This window comes from Gossypium arboreum, chromosome 13 (genome assembly GCF_025698485.1).
Source record: "Gossypium arboreum isolate Shixiya-1 chromosome 13, ASM2569848v2, whole genome shotgun sequence".
NCBI lineage: Eukaryota > Viridiplantae > Streptophyta > Magnoliopsida > Malvales > Malvaceae > Gossypium > Gossypium arboreum.
The window spans coordinates 15,509,070-15,525,726 of NC_069082.1; the positions used below are offsets into that span (position 1 = coordinate 15,509,070).

The following is a 16,657-nucleotide window of genomic DNA, read 5'->3' on the forward strand; positions in this document are numbered from 1 at the left end:
GATCAAAAAGGAGTAAGGGTAAGTGTTCATCATCTCGGATCTGGTCCTATTTTACAAAGTTAGAAAAGTCAAGTCCCTAAAATCTAGGGAGGCTGTCGATTTGGGCATGTGGCTCTAAGGGTTTTTAATTGACGTTTTTGTCAATGATTAGTGTCTTCTTAAGTGTTGGATTGAAGGCGTGGGTTGTTGGAGCAATCGGATTCGGAGCTAGCTATCGATTTTGGCAAAAAGGTAAGGTTTCAAAGGCTTTTAGGGACATGGTTCGATCATGGATAAGTAGGTTGTGGGTTTAGTGATTATGGTTTGTAAATAAGAACTGTGCTAATCAATTGTAGGACATCGGAAGAGATCTCAGTAGTAGTCATCACGAATCAGGTGTGTACCGAACACCCTTTCTTAGTTCAATTCGGCAAAAGCCGAAATGCCGAAATTCCGGCATTTCATGGGCTTGTGAGTATGCGAATGCTCTTAAGACGTAGAGTAATTGTTAGATCTAGCACCGCAAGGTGGTAAGTAAGTTTGTGTGACATCTTAACGTACTTTGGAAAAAGAGGGCCTCGATGGGCCAAAACTGAGCCCAATAGGCTTACGGACCAATATGGGTAAGAGATGGGTAAAGTAGCCTGTTAGTTAGATGGTGGAACCAAACTGCATAAAACTATTGAAAATTACTGAAGTAGCTTGTGTAGTCGCTAAGTTACGAAAATTACCCCTAAAGAGTAAAATTACCGATATACCCCTAGGGTTTAAATTGGCTAAACTGCATGATTGATTAATACTGTATTTTACATGATATGCTTTTATTAATATCTGTTGCATGGGATTGGGGTATTGATGGAGGAAGTATTGAAAGTGGTTCATCCACGTCTTGGAGGCTTTGCCTCAACTTATCGATATTTGAGTGCTGCTGTCGCAACTGTGGGAGTGTAGGGTGGGTGGGTTGAGATATTCCCACATGGAGTGTAGGGCTGTGCACGGTGCAAGTAGCGGTTGGTGGGTTGAGTAGTCTCCCAGATGGGTTTGCATGCATTACCACTATTGTTACCTATGTTATCGAATCGGGCCTATGGGCCACACTGTTATGGTAAAAGGGCTAAGGCCTTGCTATCAGATTCGAAAAGGGCTCAGGTCCATTTGTGTAATCGTTATCTGAATAGGGCTTAGGCCTAATGGGCTCGAGCTGATTTGGGCTTTGGATGGGTTTCTGTATGCACTGAGCTTCCCAAACTCACCCTTTCCTTTTCCATCCTTGTAGGTGAGCCCTAGTTGGTGGACTTGGAGCTGGGCGGGATTCAGTGTGGCCATGAAGATTGATTGCCGATTTTAAATAAGTTTAGCATTTAATTTGGATTATTTTTATTATGCTTAAAGTTGTAATAAGGCCGCTCTTTTTAATTAATTTTATTTTGTGGATTATTAAACTGGTTAGCACTAGGGTTCGTTTTATAAAAACTACTTGTTTTTAAAAGATCACGATGACGCGCAAAGTTCCCGCAAAGTAAATGTTTTTCTAAGAAAATAAATGTTTAAGCAGACTTAAACTTGTTTTAATGTTCGTAGACACGTAACCTGCTTAAAGTGTGGCAATGGATGTGTGGATGTCTAGTATTGGATCCGGGAAGAGCTTGGTACTTAAGCGGTCCTATAAGACTCACCTCCTCTTTTCTGGCTTCCTACCTGGTGCACAGCTTCCATTCACTTTAACTTAAAACAAGAACAGATTTTTGCTAAACTCTAAACAAAGAATTTAGATAAACACTTGTTTTTTGAAACATCTCCATGTGACATACTAAATTCGGCCGTAACGTCTGGGCCGGGTTTGGGGTGTTACACTATTGAATATTTATATAACCTTAATTTATTTCCAATTTACTTATAAAAATTAAACTACGATTCTTTTTGATATTATTATATTCAAATTACTATTTTTTATATTAATAATGTTTGATTTTAATATTTAATATTTTTAAATGTATTTGTATAAAAAAATTTCCAAAAAGTTCTATGGAGCTTATAAATAATTTTATCGACCTTAAAAAGAATTAAAAATTTCAACGAATGAAGGGCCAATTATAAATAATTTTATCAATATAACAATATTGATCATTGTTTAAATATATTATAACTAATTTTTATCAAAATAGTATTAATATTGATCATTACTTAAATAAATTACATAACTCACATAACGTACATAACAACTTACATAACTTAACTAATACATGTAGTTTAATCTAATAATTTCCTTAAAAGCATATAGTTTAAAGTTCAAATTTCATAACTTACATAATCTACATAACTTACATAAAACATAAATATATATCATATCAAGACTTACATAATAAACAACTTACCCGTGTAACTTATTGCCAACTTTAGACTTCAACAACTATGAAATGGATAGGACTTGGATGAATTTCTCAAGGGCAAGCAACGAGTATCAAAATGGAGTGCAATCTTTTTTAGATTTTTCATTTCACAATTAAAGCCAAGAGAATATGATTCTTTGCCCCTGTAAGAAGTGTGGCAATATCTATTGGCATTATCGTGAAGTTGTCTACGAACATCTAATTGTTGATGGCTTCATTCGGGGGTATAAAAAATGGATTTTCCATGAAGAGTGTACACCTAGTGGAGCCTCTTCGACGATTAATCCGGGTTATCCTTATAGTGGTTACTGTCAGTATGTTAGAGAAGATGACATGGAAGGTATGATGCGGGATGCATTTAATATGCAGAGTGAAGGTTTCCAACCATTTCCACCAAACTATGTTGTATTCGATGATTATAATATCGGTGGGAATACTTTTATGGAAACGGGAAGAAGTGTACCGAATGAACAACCGAATGAAGAAGCGGCAAAGTTCTACATGTTGCTTGTGAAATGAATGAAGAACTTTATGAGGGATCAAAATTTTCGAAAATGTCATTCTATATTCGCCTTTTCCACTTAAAATGTTTGGGAGGGTGGACCGGAAACTCTTTGACAATGCTGTTAGAGCTTTTGAGAGAAATGTTCCCGTTTGCAAAAATCTCTCAATCATGTAAAGACATGAAGAAAGTGATAAAAGATTTGGGCCTTGGGTACAACAAAATTCATAGTTGCCCAAATGATTGCATGTTGTATTGGGGTGATCAGAGAAATCAACAGCCTTGTCATGTTTGCGGTAAATCTTGTTGGATGAATAGAGATGCAGAAGATGTTAATGAGGATGAATATGGGCCACAGTCAAGAAGGAAGCCGAACAAGATTTTGCGATATTTCCCGCTAATCCCAAGGCTTCAAAGGCTATTCATGTCGTCAAAGACAGCTGAGTTTATGACGTGGCATCATGATCAACGAACAGATGATGGATTATTAAGGCATCCTACAGATTCTTTTGCATGGAAATCATTTTACAATAAATTTCCAAGCTTTGCAAGTGATCCTCGGAGTGTAAGGCTCGGGTTAGCATCTGACGGATTTAATCCTTTTAAAATCATGAGCACCTCGTACAGTACTTGGCCTGTGGTCCTTGTTCCTTATAATTTGCCTACATGGCTCTGTATGAAGCAATCTTCTTTGATATTATCTATGATTATCCCCGGAGAGAAAGGCCCCGGAAATGATATTGACATATATCTACAGCCACTTATTGAAGAGTTAAAACAATTATGGGCGGGTGTTGAGACGTATGATGTATTGAGAAAGGAGAACTTTTACCTACGTGCTGCTTTGATGTGGACAATTAATGATTTCCAAAGATATGCGAATTTATCGGGTTGGAGTACCAAAGGACGTTATGCTTGTCCTTGTTGTGCTGCTCAAACATGTTCACAGTGGTTATATAATGGGAACAAGTTCTGTTATATGGAGCATCATCGGTGGTTAGATGAAAATCATAGATATAGATTTCAGAAGGCTTTATTTGACTGCATCAAGAGTTGAAAAAGCTCTGAAAGCGCACCATTGGATTTGAAATCTTATTCATGTTAAAAGATATGGATTTCAGTTACGGAAAGCTGAATCAACCATCTAACAGGCAAACAAATACACGATCGAGGGATGAATCTGATGATTAATCTGACGAGGAGGATGACCCTAATGAGGCAGACTTGTGGAAGAAAAGAAGTATTTTTTTTTAGTTGCCTTATTGGGAGCATCACATATTACGCCACAATCTTGATGTGATGCATATTGAGAAGAATGTCTGCAAGAACATCATTCGGACAATTTTAAACGTCGATGGTAAATCAAAAGATAATCTTCAAAGTCGACTTGATTTAGTTCACATGGTAATTAGGCGTGATCTTCATTCCTAAGTACTTCCTAATGGAAAATATTGGTTGCCGCCTATAATTTTTGCAATGTCAAAGGAAGAGAAAGAAATGTTCTGCACGGTGTTGAAGGATATAAAGGTTCCGGATGCGTATTCATCAAATATATCTCGATGTGTAAGTCTTAAAGATCGAAGACCATATTCATTAAAATCACATGACTATCACATCCTGATGCAAGATCTACTTCCAGTTGCTTTATGGTGATGTATGTCAAAGAAGGTAACGTCCTGTATAATTGAGCTGTCCAATATAATGAAAGCAATTTGTGGCAAAGTTCTGAATGTTGAAGAACTTGAAAAAGTATAAGATCGAGCTGCTTTGACATTATGCAATTTGGAGAAGATCTTTCCACCTTCCTTCTTCACTATTATGGTGCACCTTGTCATTCATCTCCCTCGTGAAGTAATAATTGGTGGGCCGGTTTTCTATCGTTGGATGTATCCAATTGAAAGGTGCTAATTTATTTCAAAGACATTCACCTTTATACCTATAGTTACTAGTTTTGATAATGTTGTATATGGTGTTTAGGTTCCTAAGCAAATTGAAGTCTTATTGCCGTAACAAGCGTTATCCGGAAGGATCAATTGCTGAAGGCTAATTGGCAGAGGAGTGTATGACATTCTGTTCTAGATATTTAGATGTTGAAACAAGATTGAATAGACCAAGTAGAAATGCTGGACTCAATGATCCTAACTTGGACAAAACTTATTTATTTCAAAGTTATGGAGAACCAATCGGCAAAGTTGAAATTGTAGAATTAGATGACCGATCTTGGATACAAGCACATAGATATGTTCTTTTCCACCACGATGCACTTGAACAATTTCGCAAGTAAGTTCTAGAATATGATAAATATTCTTCTTTTTTTGATTTGTTTATTTTTTAACGAATTAAACATGTGTTTAACATAGTGAGTACAAACAAATCTTAAGATCTTGTCCACGCTCACGAAGATTACAACATCACGAGATTAATAGGTTATTCGTAGAATCTTTTCATGAATGGCTAAGCCAAACGGTATGCAACTCAACATTTTATTGAAAAATAATAATGTTTTCTCATAACATTTATAATTACTCAATTTACTTTCGATTCAATAGGTTTGGAGTGGGAATGTTGTTAATGACAAAGTTAAATGGCTTTCCCAAGGTCCGAATCGAGTAGTAAAAAGATATAGTGGCTTCATCATGAATGGATTCAGATTTCATACCAAATATCGCGAGAGATTGAGGAGAACTCAAAATTGTGGAGTAGTTGTTAATTCTTTAATTACAAGTTACGCTAGTGCTAGGGACAGTAATCCTGTCGAGGGAAATGTGGAGTATTATGGACTTCTAACTGACATTATTGAGTTGGATTATTATGGAAAATGGAAAGTTGTCTTATTTCGATGTGATTGGGCTGATGCTAATCTTGCTCATGAATTAAAATGATCGTTTGGTTTTACAATGGTGAATTTCTCTCGATTAATTCACTGGAGAACATTTGATAGACGAGCCGTATGTATTTTCTTCTCAAGTTTAACAAGTTTTTTACTCGAAAGATCCAATTGATGAGGGTTGGTACATTGTACTCCGAAACACCTCTAGAGACTTGTTTGACATGGGGAATGGAAGTAGAGATGACATCGTCGAAAGATCAGAAACTTTGCCTTTTCCAGAACAAGACTTAGATGAAAATATCCCTAGTACTAGTACACAATTTCAATGGGTTCGTCAGGATGTAGATGAAGATATTTACGATTTATGATGTAGTAAGATTTTATGATTTTTATTTATATGTAATGTTATAATTTTAACATTGGTCATGTTATATAATTTAACTATTTTATATTTACTATTGTTGTTATTTCTTACTAAAATTTTATCTATTTTATGTGTTGTAGGAAAAATGCCTAGAAGAAGATTAAGAGATCTTAGTATTGTACGAGAATACTACAAATTCGAAAGAAGTAAGTCTTGAGCAATGAGACAGTTGTTGGATCTTCAAGCGTCTTTGGAGACACTTGACGAGTCTATGGAATTTCAATGTAATGTTAAGTTTATTTTACAAATTGTATTAAATTTTATTCTTGATTTATTTTAAATTTCAATATAGTAATAATTTATTATTTTCAGCTGAAAATGGTGGGACGCGCAGAGGTCGAGGACGACGCTCCTAATGATTTATATAACTTAAATTACATCGAGCGTGTCGAAGTAACTAGAAACAGCCATGGTCAGCCTGTTGGACAAGAAGCTCGACTATTAGCAGGCTATTTGGGAATTATAGCACGAAATGTCAATATGTTGCCCATCAACTACAAATCATGGCATAACATGTCTAATAGCAATAAAAATCAAGCTCTCTCTAATATTAAGGTAACAAAACGTTAATGTAATTATAATACTTTGGTTTAAGTTTCATTTATATTTACTTCCTAAACTTGTGTTTTTTAGGATAGGTTTGCTTTAGAGGTCTCTGATGCCTATATCAAGAAGGCATTGGGTAAAAAATGGAGAGACAATAAAAGCATTTTGAAAAAAGAATATTTTATAAAACCCATAAGCCTCAAAGAAAAATTGCAAAATGTCCCACCGGGAATGCTGAAGTACCAATGGGAAGATGCGGTTCGATTTTGGAATTCGAAGAAAGGAGAGGTATTATGTATCTGCAAACTCTTATAAATTTTTCGGTTTATAGTATTTACTATATACGTAATAATAATTTCATTATGTAGGACCGTGAGCGAGTTGGAACAAGTCTGCAGCAAAAACAAAAATTTATTTACACCAAGTAGGTCGAAAAGTTTTGCTTGTGTAGCTCAAAGCAGCAGTACTATGAATTTATTAAATCTATCAAGTATTAATAACTTTTACTATTAAATAATATTTTACTACTATATTGTAGGAAGCCTCGTCGGTCAAAAAGTTGGACGCCTTCAACTTTTGACATTACACATGGAAAAAAGATGGAACTCCGATGTCATCCGAGGTTGCAGAAATTATGGTATATTTACTTAATAAAATTGATTCATTATAAATATTTATAATATTTAATTATGATGTTTTAATTGTCATTTTATCAGTTTAATTTAAATAATGTTATGTTGTATTCCTTTTTATTGTATATTTCGTTTCTAACTCTTTAACTGATTTATTAGGAGAAACTAAAAGATAAGAAGGCAGAGTATGAAGCGACTGCTTCGACTGATAGTTCTGTTAATTTTGAGGATATTGATAACAGAATTATTAATGAAGTTTTGGGTCCTGAAAGGTATGGTCGGGTTTGATTTCAAGGATCTGGTGTTAACCCGACGCAATATTTTGGATCCACCTCGCACCAATACATGCCTTCCGGGAGTCAAAGTCAAGCTGAAGTTTAGAGGTTAAAAGATCAGATAGTTCAGATACAAGCTAGCACAGATGAGCAAATTTCTCAACTTAGAGCGGAGGCAGCAGCGAGGGAGGCGGAGGCAGCAGTGAGGGAGGCGGAGCAGAACAGGAAATACAATGAACTCCAGCAGCAGCTTCAGTCTATGATGACTATGTTCCACCAATTTCAAAATCTACCATCATAGACATTTGTTTTCTTGTAACTTTTAACATTATTTTAAGAATATTTTGAATATTCATTTACAATTTATATAATATATTTTTCGTATAATTTTGTATTATTTAAATTTGCGTGTTTTGGTTGGATTTCATGGTATATTTGTTTTTTTTTTGATTGAATTTCTTGCAGGAGGGTTTGATATAGGTGCAAAATACATATAGCAAAACTGGGCAAATTAGCGGCATTTTTTAAAAAAGCACCGCTAAAAGTACTGGTCTGTAGCGGCGCTTTTTATAAAAGTGCCGCTAAAGGTCCTGGTCTTTAGCGGCGTTTTTTATAATAGCCCCACTAAAGGTCTTGGTCTTTAGCGGCATTTTTTATAAGAGCCCCGCTAAATGTCCTGGTCTTTAGCGGCGTTTTTTAGCACTGCATATAGCGACATTTTTTGAGGCACTTGGGAAAGCGCCGCTAAAGGCAAAAAAAAAAGCCACTAAAAGTCTGTTTTCCTGTAGTGGTAATAGGCAAATTAGCTTGACCTAAAGATATAATTGTCCAATTTCTTGGACAGATTATAGATGTGATAAAAGTATGAAGGAGGATCTCTAATGCATCCCAATATAACATGCGCCAATTCGCTATTCGAGTTATAGCACAAAGCTTGAAAGGTAGATGGCACAAAAGAATCAACTCTTGGGCTGGTGGAAAAGGTTAAGCTGTAATCATTGGGACTCACAACCCTGAATGAAACCAACTCCATCAAATTAAGAACACAACCACCTTTTAGCCTCTGGTATTGTCTTTCGGCCTCATAAGCATCTTCTAGCTAGCCTGCACCGCAGACACTTTCTCAAGGAAGGGACCATTTGGTAAGTAAACCAAAACTAGAATTAAGCTTGCTCACCAACCTTATGTATTTATCCTTCCTCAAATGAAGGTTAAAAAACTCATTTCTGATAAGAGGTACCTAGTCGAACCTCAAACAAAAGTGAGTACTTCCAATAAACGCTTAGATCCTGTAAACCTTGAGTTGGTAAAATCTTTGGAAGACTTCTAGTAATGGGCATTCATCGTGTATGCAACAAACAATGAAGAATGCCTCTAATGTCCACCAGGATATGGTTGATTACTGGCCTAGAGCAATCCCATAAATATTTTGTACGACACAAAAGAATGGGTGAAGAGGTAGGTGAAACCCAGCCGTCAACAAGATTAGTGGAAAAACAAAGTCGAAAGAACTGTCACTGGGCTAACACTGATTGGAAAGTTTAAAATTGTAAGAAAAGTTGGGGTTCTAGTGGCCTCAAGCCTCCAAGTAACAATTCATCTCCTCTTGAGTGGTGGAGCAATTGCATACCTCTGTCTCTATAATCGAAGGATTTTTGAAAGTGATGTTTTGAATAGTCTAGTTATAGTTCTTCCCTCTGGTGGTGGTTTTTCTCATAATTCAGGATTAAAGTTCAAGAAGACGAAAGATTAAGGGAGTTACTTATAAAGAAAATGGGATTTGAGAATGAAGATATCAAAAGATCCAGCAAAGGAAAGTTACGGTTTCAAATGAATGTGCAAAGTAACCAAAGAAGAGTTTCAGTACCAATTTAAATAGAAGCAACTTACTCGGAAGTTTTCCAAAAAAGGAGAAATTTGACTTCTCCAATGAATGTTTAATCTTTGTCCTAAAGAGGTAAGTGGAATGTTTAGGAACTTTGTGATGGCGATCAAAATTCAAAGGCACGCAACTTATAGTATGCGCTTGGCGGGAAAATCATTATTCTGGTGCACAAGTGTAACTTTTCAAGTTAGAAATTTTGGGGAAAAAATTTCTTAAGTGAGGGAGAGTTGTAACATTGTAACATCCCACCTGGTGAAGGCCTAGTTCTTGAGTGTTGTTGTAGGAATAAGAATTTTGGAATAGGTTTCGAGTAAGTGAGGTGTTGAAGTCTATGGGTACGCTTTTGGGCAAAATCTTGGTTAGGCAAATAAGTCAGAACGAAGTAGGGGTATGGTTGTAACTGCCCAAATGATACTTTGGCGGATAGATTGGGTGAACTGTTGACGTTGGGATATTAAGTGAAAATGTCTCAAAGAGTGAAACATCTCTAGGAGTGGAACATGGTAAAATGTTAAGGAATTTCGAGTAATAGAGAATATCGTTAGAAGGCGTTGCATGCCAAGTTGGGCTAGTTAGGGTGTTGGTTATATTCTAATAAGATATTTAGGAACAACGATGGAATTAACCCGGAAATATTTATTTATACATGTAACTTTGAATTGTTGTACACATTTCCTTACCACTGTAAACCACCCATATGGCAAGTAGAGTAAGATTGTGATGCTTGTCAAGTTTCCATAGGGAAAAATGTTGTATATTTAGGTAATCAGGTGTCGTAAGATGAGTTTTTTCTCTTCCTTCCTCGAGAAGTAGTTCTTTGGTCTAGATCTAAAAAAATTTGAAGTACTTCCTTTATGAAAGCTAAGGGTTGATGCGTCATGAGCTAGCTAACTAAAAATTTAACTGAGGCAAGTGCACTTATCAATTAATAGTATAGCTACGGTGAACAAATATATCATTCCCAAAAAGACTAAAAATACTATTAGTTATTGTCTTTCTATTATTTAATCAAATACTTCAAGTTATTGATTAAAAATAAAATGAACTAATTTAATTAACTAACGAACACGACAAAGAACAAATCAGGAAAATAAATTATTAACAACCAAGATGCGAAACAATACCCAGGAAAGAATTCTTCTAGATTTCATCTGTCACCATTAATTTAAATTTATTCAAATTTTTTTACTTAGTATCTTAATCTGTAGAAATCCTTAAATTATGCAAATATCTCTTCTAAGCATAAGAGCAACTGACTCTAGGTTGATTAATTGAAATTTCTTTCTAACTAAAATCCCTATTATCACATTCTATGGATTCCCTTATTAGATTTGCCTCTAATCTGGTAAATTTATGTCATCCTATTTCTAGGATTGCATGTAACTTCACTCAATTATGCAATATCTACTCTTACACAGGGTCTATTCAACCTTCAATTTAAGCACATCAAATATGGATCAATAATCTAGAAATATTAAACCAAGAATTAAGCACTCATAATTGAGAACAAGGAACTAAGTATTTACTGCGTAAAATACAAATCAAATGATGGAATCTATCATAGGGTTCATCTCCCCTAGGTATTTAAAAAGTTAGTTCATGCTTGAAAATAGAAACATCCAAGATATGGTATAACTGAAAGAAATAAAGGAACTCATGACAATCTCCTAAGAAATCAACAGAGAATCTTCAACCTTGATGGAAATATGCTTCAGAATCAGCTTCAATAGTGTTTTTCGAGTTCTATGACGGCTCACTCCTATCTTCTTATTTTTTTCATATATACATCTTAAAATACATGAAAAACTTAAAAAACACACTTTTCTGCTATTCAAAGTGTAAATCTGTACAATAAACACAGCTTGCCACATGGACATTTGGTAGCTCATGTGTGTCACACGGTCGTGTGCCAGGACGTGTGGAATGGGTCAGCTCATGTGGTCCTGTAGCTTGCTCTGATTTTCTAATTTTCACTCATTTTCACTCACTTTGCTCCCAAACTCTCTATTATGTATAAAAACATGAATTTAAAAGATAATGAGGATAAAATTCACAATTAACATTGAATAGTCACCCAAAATGCTTTAAGAATAAGATTAAAACATATTACTTTTAGCAGTTATCAAATATCTCACACTTAAGTGTTTGCTTGTCTTCAAGCAAAACCCTCAACCCGCATTCAAATTAACTTCCTTCAACTTATTATTTTCACTAATACTGTCTTAGGGTAATCCACAGATAACCGTACATTGGAAATTCAAACTAAAATGACACTGAAGAATAAAAGCAATCTAAGTAGAGAATTTTAAAGCACAAAAAACATAGGCATCTCCTTATCTTAATAATTACCTAAGATCCAAACTCAACAAGACATAACACCCTCACTAAGATTCACTCAAAGCACTCAAATTCTTTGAGGTTCAAGTAATATGCACTCAACAGTCGAACAAGAAATGTTATTACAATAGGCTTGCTTGAAAATCAAATCTCCACCACTATAAAAGTTGAGATGATACACCAATCAAGAGGTCTTTGCAATGTTGTAATGGGGCTTGGGTTAAGGGTGTGGAAAAGGTCAAAAAAGTTGGTTACAATCGAGAATCGAGTTGATAAGTTACCAAACCAATAAAAAATTAGTTGCTAAATTGAAAAAGTTGACATCAATAATAAATAAATAGAGGAAACGAGTTTTTCAACAGAATATGAAACTAACGGTTCAAGCTCAATCAAAATTTTATATATATATATATATATATATATTTTTAGAAAAAAATTCAGCAATACGAATGATGAAAACATAGTTAAGCAATTAACCAAATCAAATCTCGATAAAAAGAGAGTCAATAAAAATAATAATTTGCAACATATTTATGGGTTACAGGTTAACACAAATGGGCTAGAAAAAATAATGTGTTAGGATCAATGGGGTTAATTCAACAGGTAAGCTGATTAAAGGTTAGATGGGTTAAATCCTAAGTGCCTTTATCAGCTCAATATATCAAATCACTAATGTGGTCTCGACATGTGTAACTGAAGCAAGTTTTAGAATAACAAATCAAGTTAACTTACTCATGACCAAAAATAAAATGAGCACGAATAAATATATGCCTATAGACTCAAAAGCTCACAAAAAATTATGGTTTTGCTGTCAAACTTGCAAATCTAAAATTTCAAGATAATTCATTAGTTCAGGGAGACAACCTAAAATAATAATTTCTAAAATAAAACTTATCATGCTTGACTCTCTCGTGTCTTAAAGCATGTTTGATACACAAAAATCCACAAATTATTCCAAAATAGAATCACTAAGAACTCCAAATTGAAAAAAATAACTTTAATGATAGGTTTGATAAAATTACTTAAACACACACAATAATACAAATACTATATCGCATAAACATATACACATTCTCGCCGGACTTAAAATGTACATTTCCCTCAATGTACAAACAAATGTAAATAAAATAAGCAAAAAAAATCATAAAGAAGGAGAGAACTAAAACTGTCTTGAATTTGGATGATTTCATATGGAATAGTGAAATCTGGAATTGCACGAGATTCTAAATGAAGTACATGGTTCCAAGCACCCTAATAAGAAGATAGACAAAAATAAAATAAGATAAAGATGTGAAAAACAAATAGAAAATAGTCAACAAAACAATAATAGTAAAATATATGATAAAATAAAATAAAACATATAAATCTAAAAATAAAATAAAAACAAATAACAAGAAAAATTAAAGTACAAATAGAAATAAAAATAAATAAAACATAAAATCTAAATAATTCAAAAGAAAGTAAAAAATTCTAATACTATTTTAATAATCAACTTATCAAAATAAAAATGAAAATAATAATACTAATAATGATAATAATAGAAATATAGTAAAACTAATATAATAATAAATAAAATAAACAAAAAGAGACGATGGTTAGGTGGGTTGGTACCGATGGTGGTGGGGGGAAGGAAAAAAGGAAAACAAATTGAAAACCCCTTATAATTAAAAAAGGGTACACAACCATGTGTTAGACCACGCGAGCCACACAGTCATGTGGTAAAGTCGTGTTCTCTTTGAGAATGTGTGGCTTATTAGAAAATTTTAAAAAATTGCTCAAGTGTTCACACAGCCTGTGATACGCCCATGTGGCTAGGCTGTGTGCACCACACGGCTGTGTCGCCAAGCCATGTATCATCACCTAAATTGTGTGTTGTTGTCGTTCACTTTTCCCACGCCCGTGTACATGGGCATGTGGGTCACGCGGTCATGTCGCCAGGCCATGTGATTGCACTTAAACCATGTGGGTCAATTTTTTTTTGAAAATTTTGCTCCAGTAGTCACACAGTCCATGACACGGCCATGTCACCAGGCCGTGTGGATTACCCTAGATCGTGTGGTCCATCTTTTTCTAAAAAATATTTTTTATTTTTAATAAACTTATTTCTTTTTTTTAAATTGTTAAGTAATAAAAAAAATAAGTGTACTAAGCACGCAACATAATTAAAATAAAATAAAAATACACTCGAGTTGCCTCTCGAGGAGTGCTTATTTAAAGTCTAAGCTCCACTTTCCTTTTCAAGCTCAAGGTTAAGTCGAATTTTGGAGCCAAATTTCCTCTCTCCTTTTATCAATATCACTACCAAAATAAAGTTTGAGGTGATGACTATTCACCCTAAATGTGTCGTAATCAGGGTGTGTTACCTCAATGGTTCCGTATGGGAATATGTCTTGTATCAAAAATGGATTAGACCATCTTGACTTAAGCTCTTCAGGGCACATCAATAGAACTAACGTTTCCAGCAGCACTTTGTCTCCAACTTTGAATTGGTTCGTCCTCTTTAAATACACACCATGGTGTCATTTTGTTACATCTTTAAGCATTCTTAGTTTCTCATAAGCCTTTGGTCCATCTTACTCTTCAAGTTGCCCCATTCCTTTTCCACTCATCCCTTGATTTTTATCATCTTGAAAAGGATACGGTTTTAACATGTATTCATGAGTGATTTTCTACAAAAAATGTTGAACCGCATGATTACTAACATTAACAAAATAATGAGTATCATCTCGCTCACTAGAAACTCTCAACATCACGTGCTTGAAGAATAACCTCTTCATGATCTACCCTTAGCACAAGTCCACAATTACCCATATCAATAACGGTTCTAGCAGTGGCTAAAAAAGGTCGTCTTAAGATCATGGGTAGCTCAATATCCTCATCCATGTCCAATATAACAAAATCAACAAAGAATAAAAAATTATCGACTTTAACGAGTACATCTTCAATAATGCCCCTAGGATACTTAATTAATTTGATAGCTAATTGAATACTTATTCTAGTGGGTTTTGATTCCCTGACAGCAAGTTGTTTGAACATTTTATAAGACATCAGATTTATACTAGCACCCAAATCAGCCAAAGCTTTTTCAACATTTAAGCTACCAATAAAACAAAAGATAGTAAAACTCCCTAGATCTTTAAGTTTGATGGGTAGTTTGTTTTGGAGAATGATCGAGCACTCCTCATTGATCTCTACAGTGGATAGGTTTTAGATTTAACTTCTTTTCAGGCTCAACTAACACCTTTCCACTTCAACAATGATTGTGTGGACTTGCTCTTTTGTATTGGTTTCAGTGTTACTAGGTAAACTACCTTGTTGTTTCTCAGAAACATATTTAGCAAACTGACTGATTTAATTCTTAAGTCTCTGAATAGATGTCTGTTGATTCCTCAAAGTTGTCTCAGTATTCTGGAATCTAGTTTTTGACATTAAAATAAATTTCATTAACATCTCTTCCAAATTCAGCTTCTTTTCTTACTGATAAAGTTGCTAAAAACCCGGAGGGGTTGTGACCTTTGATTTCCTTGATCACCCCAAGAGATATTCAAATGATTCCTCCATCCTGAATTATAATTATTGCTATAACAGTTGTTCTCAGGTTTAGAATTGTTACCCATAAAGTCGACTTGCTCGAGCTTCATATTAGACCTAAAGGGTAAACATTCTGAATTTATCATCCTCACTCCAGTCACATCACATTGCATTATTGGATTCATCTACTTAGCCATACTCAAACTGTCAATTTTCTTACTCAAGGTTTCCACCTAATGTTTCAACATAACAGCTACATCTATATTAAAAACAATGGATGCCTTAGTAGAATTTATTCTCATAACTTGCCACTGATAGTTATTCAGTGTCATCTCCTCAATAAATTCTTAGGCTGCATCAAGTGTCTTATTATTAAGTGTTCCACCAATTACTACATCAATTATTTGTTTAGTTGAGGGATTCAAACCATTGTAAAATGTTTGGACTTGAAGCCACTAAGGTAACTCATGATGAGGGCACGTTTTTAAGAGATCCTTAAATCTCTCTCTTGCATCATTCAATATCTCAAGCTCGAGTTGAGTAAAAGAAGAGATGTCATTCCTCAACTTAGTTGTTTTGTCCAGAGGAAAATACTTCAGTAGAAACTTCTTAATCATCTAAGCCCAAGTTGTAATGGAACTGTAACACCCCAAACTCGGCGTAGACATTATGGAAGAATCTGGCGATCTCACATGGAATGGAATTTGTAGTTTAATTCAGCGAGTGAAAACCCTTCCAGTTTATTAGTCTTTAATTAACTTTAAAAAATACATGTTCGTTGTTATGGTTCAAAAAGTGACTTTTTAGTGGAAGCTTGTGAACTTTCTATTTTAGAAAATAGTTCATTTTTAGGAAAACTTTTGTGACAGCCTTAAAACGACCCTAGTCGGAATGTGGTTTCGGGACCACAAAATCGAGGCATAAAAATAATTTAATATTCATTTTGATGCCTATGATATGTGTTAATTCGTGTGTGACTTTTTTGATGATTTGATTTAGGGTTATAAATGTGAATTTCACTAAAAAGGACCTAGTAGTAAACTTTGAAAGTAGGATAGGGAAATGTGTGATGACTAATTAAAGCATGCATGCAAAACAATGGTCTTGCATGTCAAATACCCTCTTTTTATAAGTGGTGGCGGCCATGACAAGGAGGATGGGCAAAACATGTCATAGACATGTTTTGTTGGTGCAATATGGGAGGAAAAATTAAACTAAGGTGAGGAATAAAGAAATGAAAAAAAAAAGAGAGAAGGTGTGTGATTCCCCATTGCCGTGAGTTGAAGGGAAAGAAAGAAAAAAAATTTGTTCATCCTTTCTTTGAGC

The 16,657-nt window shown here is 34.6% G+C and overlaps 1 non-coding gene across 1 annotated transcript; it reads left to right on the plus strand.

Moving 5' to 3' along the window:
• The first annotated feature begins 15,793 nt into the window (after positions 1–15,793).
• On the plus strand, positions 15,794–15,900 carry LOC128287305 (small nucleolar RNA R71). The gene has a single exon (XR_008278004.1). It is a non-coding gene; the product is annotated as a small nucleolar RNA R71 (small nucleolar RNA).
• The last annotated feature ends 757 nt before the right edge of the window (positions 15,901–16,657 follow it).